Consider the following 8,944-nt stretch of genomic DNA (forward strand, 5'->3'; position numbering starts at 1 on the left):
GTTCTTTCATGCATTCCATCACTTCCATCCTGACCATCAGGAACCCTAGGATAGATTCTTCAAGATACAGTTAAGGCGCCAGCTCAGGTATGATACCCTACGGATCTGAAGGGTATTGATGCCCTTCAATATTTGATGTATATTCAACCAATAGCTATGATCTGATGTGTATGATGTGGTAGGTAAATTAGGTCCAGAATCCAAGAAGTAGGAGGTGGAAGTGACCCCCCTCATCATCGCTCTCTGTGATCCTCTTGGGGAATGTGTGCTTTCTATACCTACCTGTTTCCATCTTTAGGTTTTGCTGGATTCTAGAGGTCCAATCAAAGGGGCAGCAGAATGATCTTTCCAGAGATACAGTGAGAATTCTACTATGTCTCCCATCATGTGACTCTTCATGCAAGTAGTATAACAGGCTAAGAAAACAATGACTATAATGGGTACCATCAGTTGACCTCAATAATCACAAGAAGGTAATGTTGCTATTATAAGGATCAGTAAGCATCAAACTCAAGGAATTTCTAGGGGCATGTCTTGATGCCTCCAAGTTCTGTCTTATAATCATAGTAAAGAAGAAGTTGTAACAACCATAACCTAATAAGATCATCAAAACCAATGAGGAGCAGAAATGGTGGTAGAGGCAAAAGGTGATGGGCATCAATCAAGTCTCTAGAACCAGCTTTTAGCAGTTGGAACTTGAGCTTGTTTTATCAAGGCTTCCTTTGTAAGACTTCCTTTCTTTAGACATTGGGAAGGCCACCATCTCAGATAACCACTGATGGGAATTTGACATGGGACCTAAGTGAATCTGTGCAGTGCAAGAGATGGGCTATAGAATATCTATGGGTGTCTTGTCTATATCTCCAAGCCATTTCAATTTTAGGGGAGAAAATTTCAACTTTGAGTACTTGTGTTTCTTTGTCCTAGAAAGTTACTGGTGTCACTTCCGCTGTGAGAAAAGTCAGAAGTACAAGGAAATCGACACTCCTGGGAGCAGCCCTCAAAAAGTTACCAGAGTGGATTGGCTTACAATCCCAAGTCTCCTCACCTTCAGATGAGATGATGCTGAGAGTGTTTTGCACTGGTCCTAAGAGATTCCCAGCAAAACTCCATTCCAGGCTCTCATGGTGGGAGCTGGCTGGATAACACCTCCTCAGTGCCTTTTTCCATCCCCACTTTCCTATCATCATCTTCCAAATAAATGACTTTAGACTTGAAATCTTTGTCTCAAGATCTGCTTCTGGGAGAAACTAAATGAAGACACTAGTGTTGTAATCTTATAATTGCTCATCCTGAAGATTCAATAGTTGCTGTATAAACGAGTGGAATAGCAAGAATTTATACAAAGTTGTAGTTAGAAAAGTAACACTAAGAAGAGCAATTAATGGAACATAATTCTAAATTATCAAGGGATATACACATAACCAAAAAATATTTCATGTAGTAAAAGATTTTAAAAATGAGCAGTAAAAGCAGAAAGTGGCACATAAAATATGAGCTAAAATCAAGACCAAACATATATTTCATAAAAATAAATGAAAATAAAATTGCCCATTTAAATACAAAGAATATAACATAGGATTGCAAAGGAAAAGGATAGGTCTATAAATTGACTCAGAGAGGCTTAAAAATAAAATTCTGGGCAATGTTATAGTGAGAAAATGAGATGAAAATGTGGACCAATCTAAATATCATTCAAAAATAAGCTAAAAATGAAATACAGAAGAGTCATTTATAGATAAAGCTTATAGTTTTAATACAGATCAAGAAATTTTAAATATTTATTTAATAAATAGTTTAGGATATATCTTTATAATTACTGTAGGAAAACTATATGAAATGACAGGAAAGTAAATAGAAACATATTGCTCATTTAATTTACTTTCCTCAGTGTTTGACATAGAAACATGTAAGGAACAACATACAAAACTTGACAGCTATGTAGTTATTTTGATGTTACTAAATTCTAATCCCCAAAAGGATAGACTATCCCTTCCTTTTTCAAGTTTATAGTATAAAGTTAAATGCATAAGATGCCTTCCCATGAAAAGAAAATACATTCTATACATAAGTAAAAATGAAAAATATCAAGGAGTTAGGAACTTAAATGATCTTAAAAAGATAAAAACTAAAGATTATTTTCATAAATATTTTTTGAAAATACATGTTTAGTAATGATGAAAGCTATAAACATTTTCAGTTCAGTTCAGTTCAGTTCAGTCGCTCAGTTGTGTCCGACTCTTCCCGGCCCCATGAATCGCAGCATGCCAAGCCTCCCTGTCCATCACCAACTCCTGGAGTTCACTGAGACTCACGTCCATCGAGTCAGGGATGCCATCCAGCCATCTCATCCTCTGTCGTCCCCTTCTCCTCCTGTCCCCAATCCCTCCCAGCATCAGAGTCTGTTCCAATGAGTCAACTCTTCGCATGAGGTGGCCAAAGTACTGGACTTTCAGCTTCAGCATCATTCCTTCCAAAGAAATCCCAGGGCTGATCTGCTTCAGAATGGACTGGTTGGAGTTCCTTGCAGTCCAAGGGACTCTCAAGAGTCTTCTCCAACACCACAGTTCAACAGCATCAATTCTTCGGCGCTCAGACTTCTTCACAGTACAACTCTCACATCCATACATGACCGTAGGAAAAATCATAGCCTTGACTAGACGGACCTTTGTTGGCAAAGTAATGTCTCTGCTTTTGAATATGCTATCTAGGTTGGTCATAACTTTCCTTCCAAGGAGTAAGCGTCTTTTAATTTCATGGCTGCAGTCACCATCTGCAGTGATTTTGGAGCCCCCAAAAATAAAGTCTGACACTGTTTCCATTGTTTCCCCATCTTTTCCCATGAAGTCATGGGACTGGATGCCATGATCTTCATTTTCTGAATGTTGAGCTTTAAGCCAACTTTTTCACTCTCCTCTTTCACTTTCATCAAGAGGCTTTTGAGATCCTGTTCACGTTCTGCCATAAGGGTGGTGTCATCTGCATATCTGAGGTTATTGATATTTCTCCCGGCAATCTTGATTCCAGCTTGTGTTTCTTCCAGTCCAGCGTTTCTCATGATGTACTCTGCATATAAGTTAAATAAGCAGGGTAATAATATACAGCCCTGACGTACTCCTTTTCCTATTTGGAACCAGTCTGTTGTTCCCTGTCTGGTTCTAACTGTTGCTTCCTGATCTGCATATACGTTTCTCAAGAGGCAGATCAGGTGGTCTGGTATTCCCATCTCTTTCAGAATTTTCCACAGTTTATTGTGATCCACACAGTCAAAGGCTTTGGCATAGTCAATAAAGCAGAAATAGATATTTTTCTGGAACTTTCTTGCTTTTCCAATGATCCAGCGGATGTTGGCAATTTGATCTCTGGTTCCTCTGCCTTTTCTAAAACCAGCTTGAATATCAGGAAGTTCACGGTTCACATATTGCTGAAGCCTGGCTTGGAGAATTTTGAGCATTACTTTACTAGTGTGTGAGATGAGTGCAATTGTGTGGTAGTTTGAGCATTCTTTGGCATTGCCTTTCTTTGGGATTGGAATGAAAACTGACCTTTTCCAGTCCTGTGGCCACTGCTGAGTTTTCCAAATTTGCTGGCATATTGAATGCAGCACTTTCACAGCATCATCTTTCAGGATTTGAAATAGCTCCACTGGAATTCCATCACCTCCACTAGCTTTGTTCATATACATAATATAAAACATGCTGCAAGGCAAAAATGCAAGCACAAGTTGGATAAAAAGTTTACAGCACATATTACAAGTGAAGGCCTTGTTTTCTTAATGTACAGTTAATAAAAATTACAAAGAAAATCCCAACCCTTCATGAGAATAATTATCAAGACATAATTTCACAGAAGAGCAAACATAGTTTAAGAAAATAAATACAAAATAAAGCTACAATGATACATCATTTTTCATCTTTAAGACTTCTAAGGAGAAAGCCACTTAATAACACAGTATAATGGCAATGGGTTGAACACATTCCCATTATTGCTGGTTACAGTATAAACTGCTACAATCTCCACTGGAGGGCAAAATGACAGTTATCAAATACCCATACTTCCTGACCCAGAAATTAATTTTTAAGCAGTTGTTCTATATACAGACTCACGTAATTACAAAATTTTAAATATGAGGTTCATTTCAACCTCTTTTTTCCCTCTAAAAAATAGAGTAGAAGATCTACCTAAGGGAAAGTTGTTAAATATATTATGCTACACTTATGGAATGGAATACTCTTCATTACAATGAATGAGAAATTCCTGTCAAAGTTCATATAAGAAATTTCCAATTATTATTAAATGAAGAAAACATGAGTAGCAGATAAGGACAAAACATTCTACCATTTAAAATTAATGTTTATTCATCCAATCATTCAAAAATATGTATTGGCATATACTTCATTTTAGGTTCTGGGTGCTGTGCTTAGTTGCTCAGTCTTGTCTGATTCTCTGCGGCCCCATGGACTAGCCTGCCAGGCTTCTCTGTCCACGGAATTTTTCAAGCAAGAATACTGGAGCAGATTGCATTTACAACTCCAGGGCATTTTCCTGACCCAGGGATTGAACCCATGTCTCTTGTGTCTCCTGCATGGCGATGGATTCTTTACCACTAGTGCCACTGGTAAGACTGAGTTCTGAGTTCTTATTCTAGGTGTAGGGATTTTAATAGATGGTCGAAGGAAAGTAACAGATTGATGGCATTATAAAGTTCAAACAGGGGTAAGTGTTCTAAAGAATTATACCAAAGATGAATAAAAAGGAAATCACAGACATAGGGATTAGAAAATGCTATTTTTTTCCTCTTCCCAAGCCATCATTTTATTATAACTGTTATTAATGTATGGTTCATTTACAATATTATATTCATTTAGGCACACAATATAGTGATCCAAGCTTTATAGATTACGCTCCATTTAAAGTTATAAAATAAGGGCCATCAGCACCTTTGCTGTATCCTTGGTGCTTATTAATTTTATACATAGTAGTTCATGTCTCAATCCCATTCTCCTTTTCTGCGCCCCACTTTCCTCTGGCAACTACTGGTCCGTTCTCTATAACTGTGAGTCTGTTTCTGTTTTGTTACCTACATTTCTCTGGGTGCTCTTTTAAATACGGATGATCAGTGATGTCTATTCTCAAGAACCAACACTTCAGTAGGTTTTTTTGAAAAGGTGGAGGAGTTGACCTTGTGAGTAACCGAAGTGGTACATAAAAATACAGGCAATGAAAAACAGGTATGAACTTCCATGCAATACCACTTACAAATGAAGTGACTTGTAGTACGTGAGACCTGTCTTGGGACTTCCCTGGTCGTCCAGTGGTTAAGACTTCATTTTCTAAAGAAAGGGGAGTGAGTTTGATCTCTAGTCAGGTAGGTAAAATCCCACATGCCTCATGGCCAAAAACCAAAGCATAAAACATAAGCAGTATTGTAACAATAGCAAAAATAAACACTTTAAAAATGGTTCACATGAAAATTCTAATAAGTAAAAGTAAGACATGTTTCATGTGTTTACATGTGACTATATATTCCTCTGCTCTTCCCTGGTGACCCAGACAGTAAAGAATTCCTGCAATGCGGGAGACCTGGATTCGATCCCTATGTTGGGAAGATCCTCTAGAGGAGGGCATGGTAACCCACTCCAGTATTCTTGCCTGGAGAACCCCATGGACAGAGGAGCCTGGCGGGCTACAGTCCATGGGGTTTCAGAGTCCGACACAGCTGAAGCAACCAAGCACAAGCACAGCGCAACATATATTCCTCCTCTTTGTTGCTTTACTTGTTTATTTACTTGTTTATTTTTTGAGGCATGGGCTGGATAATATGATGCTTTGTAAGGATCAGACATCCTGGAAAATACTAGTAGATGGAAAATGCTCAGTAATATGCTTTTGGCTTCCCTGATAGCTCAATCAGTAAAGAATCCACCTGCAATGCAGGAGGCCCAGGTTTGATCCCTGGGTTAGGAAGATCCTCTGGAGAAAGAAATGGCAACCCACTCTAGCATTCTTGCCTGGGAAATACCATGGGACAGAGGAGCCTGGCAGGTTTCAGTCCAGGGGTCACAAGACTTGAACACAACCTTGCAACTAAAGCATCACCACCAACACGCTTTTATTAACAAGCTTTACTTTTCTCTTCAACATCTTACCTCTTTTTCCTGTGGTTCCCACTCTGAAACTGTCATGAGCTCATCAGCTAAGGCCAAGAGTGATCCACAATCTTCTCTCCCTCGTTATGTCATTTTGCATCATTTCTTCTTTAAGAAGCACTATTAAGTAGAATTTACCCCTCATTGGCTTTCTTAATAAAATCCCAAATTCCCATGAAACCCACTATCCTCAGCTATTTACCTAAACGATTATAATCTCCTCCACCTTCTTAACACTAATGCAGAGAGGATATGAATTCCACCTTAATTGGTCTTTTGCCCTAATTAAAATTTCTAGAGTTTCTTCTTAAGTGTTATTCAAGCACTCTTTCCTCCATACTTCTAATGTTGAACTGTTTTTTAATTTGTTTTCATTTGTTCCTTTTCTCATCAGTATTATGTTGGGTTGAAAGAATCTTGAAACTTGGATGCAGAATTGAAAACCAAGGACATTTTCTCCTTTACTGGTTAAACCTCCCTTCTCTGAGCCTGGACATTCTTCTTCGCTAAGGTGAAGTTGCTTCACAAGGGGATCAGATAACTATAAATCTATCATCCAATGGCAGACTCTTCAAAAGTTAGATTTTCATCTCTTTTATTCTGCTATTTTCCCCCACAGGAGAAAAGGGAAAGAGTGTGGTCCCAAGACAAACTTGATTTCATGCATTAGTTTTAGAAGTTTGGGTATTTATTCATTCACTGAAAAATAAATCTCGTTATTTTCATCCCTGTAAGTTCAGTGATGCTATTACCTACTGGCTCAATTAACACTCTCACATAAAATCTGACTTGACCTTTGTTGCTGTTCAGTCATTCAGTCATGTTCGACTCTGTTACCCCATGAACTTCAGCACACCAGGCTTTCTTGTCCTTCACCACCTCCCTGTTCAGTTCAGTTCAGTTCAGTCGCTCAGTCGTGTCTGACTCTTTGCAACCCCATGAATCGCAGTATGCCAGGCCTCCCTGTCCATCACCAACTCCCGGAGTTCACTCAGACTCATGTCCATCGAGTCAGTGATGCCATCCAGCCATCCCATCCTCTGTCGTCCCCTTCTTCTCCTGCCCCCAATCCCTCCCAGCATCAGAGTCTTTTCCAATGAGTCAACTCTTTGCATGAGGTGGCCAAAGTATTGGAGTTTCAGCTTTAGCATCATTCCTTCCAAAGAAATCCCAGGGCTGATCTCCTTCAGAATGGACTGGTTGGACCTCCTTGCAGTCCAAGGGACTCTCATCAAACGCCTCCATACCGACACTGAAACCAAGCACCACACAAGGGCCAACAAGTTCCAGGGCAAGACATAACAAGCAAATTCTCCAGCAACAAAGGAACACACCCCTGAGCTTCAAGATATAGGCTGCCCAAAGTCACCCCAAAACCATAGACATCTCATAACTCATTACTGGACATTTCATTACACCCCAGAGAGAAGAAATACAGCTCCATCCACCAGAACATCGACACAAGCTTCCCTAACCAGGAAACCTTGACAAGCCACCTGTACAAACCGACACACAGCGAGGAAATGCCACAATAAACAGAACTCCACAAACTGCCAGAATACAGAAAGGACGCCCCAAACTCCGCAATTTAAACAAGATGAAGAGACAGAGGAATAGCCAGCAGATAAAGGAACAGGATAAATGCCCACCAAACCAAAAAAAAGAGGAAGAGATAGGGAATCTACCTGATAAAGAATTCCGAATAATGATAGTGAAATTGATCCAAAATCTTGAAATTAAAGTGGAATCACAGATAAATAGACTGGAGGCAAGGATTGAGAAGATGCAAGAAAGGTTTAACAAGGACTTAGAAGAAATAAAAAAGAGTCAATATATAATGAATAATGCAATAAGTGAAATTAAAAATACTCTGGAGGCAACAAATAGTAGAATACCAGAGGCAGAAGATAGGATTAGTGAATTAGAAGATAGAATGGTAGAAATAAATGAATCAGAGAGGATAAAAGAAAAACGAATTAAAAGAAATGAGGACAATCTCAGAGACCTCCAGGACAATATTAAACGCTACAACATTCGAATCATAGGGGTCCCAGAAGAAGAAGACAAAAAGAAAGACCATGAGAAAATACTTGAGGAGATAATAGTTGAAAACTTCCTTAAAATGGGGAAGGAAATAATTACCCAAGTCCAAGAAACCCAGAGAGTCCCAAACAGGATAAACCCAAGGTGAAACACCCCAAGACACATATTAATCAAATTAACAAAGATCAAACACAAAGAACAAATATTAAAAGCAGCAAGGGAAAAACAACAAATAACACACAAGGGAATTCCCATAAGGATAACAGCTGATCTTTCAATAGAAACTCTTCAAGCCAGGAGGGAATGGCAAGACATACTTAAAATGATGAAAGAAAATAACCTACAGCCCAGATTATTGTACCCAGCAAGGATCTCATTCAAGTATGAAGGAGAAATCAAAAGCTTTTCAGACAAGCAAAAGCTGAGAGAATTCTGCACCACCAAACCAGCTCTCCAACAAATACTAAAGGATATTCTCTAGACAGGAAACACAAAAACGGTGTATAAATTCGAACCCAAAACAATAAAGTAAATGGCAACGGGATCATACTTATCAGTAATTACCTTAAACGTAAATGGGTTGAATGCCCCAACCAAAAGACAAAGACTGGCTGAATGAATACAAAAACAAGACCCCTACATATGTTGTCTACAAGAGTCCCACCTCAAAACAAGGGACACATACAGACTGAAAGTGAAGGGCTGGAAAAAGATTTTCCATGCAAATAGGGACCAAAAGAAAGAAGGAGTAG

The 8,944-nt window shown here is 38.9% G+C and overlaps 1 long non-coding RNA gene across 1 annotated transcript; it reads left to right on the plus strand.

The window, feature by feature from the left end:
• LOC129658118 (uncharacterized) lies at nucleotides 1-1,219 on the plus strand. The gene is made up of 2 exons (XR_008717278.1): nucleotides 1-87; nucleotides 928-1,219. It is a non-coding gene; the product is annotated as an uncharacterized LOC129658118 (long non-coding RNA).
• The last annotated feature ends 7,725 nt before the right edge of the window (nucleotides 1,220-8,944 follow it).

Source organism: Bubalus kerabau, chromosome 7 (genome assembly GCF_029407905.1).
Source record: "Bubalus kerabau isolate K-KA32 ecotype Philippines breed swamp buffalo chromosome 7, PCC_UOA_SB_1v2, whole genome shotgun sequence".
In the NCBI taxonomy this organism is placed as follows: domain Eukaryota; kingdom Metazoa; phylum Chordata; class Mammalia; order Artiodactyla; family Bovidae; genus Bubalus; species Bubalus kerabau.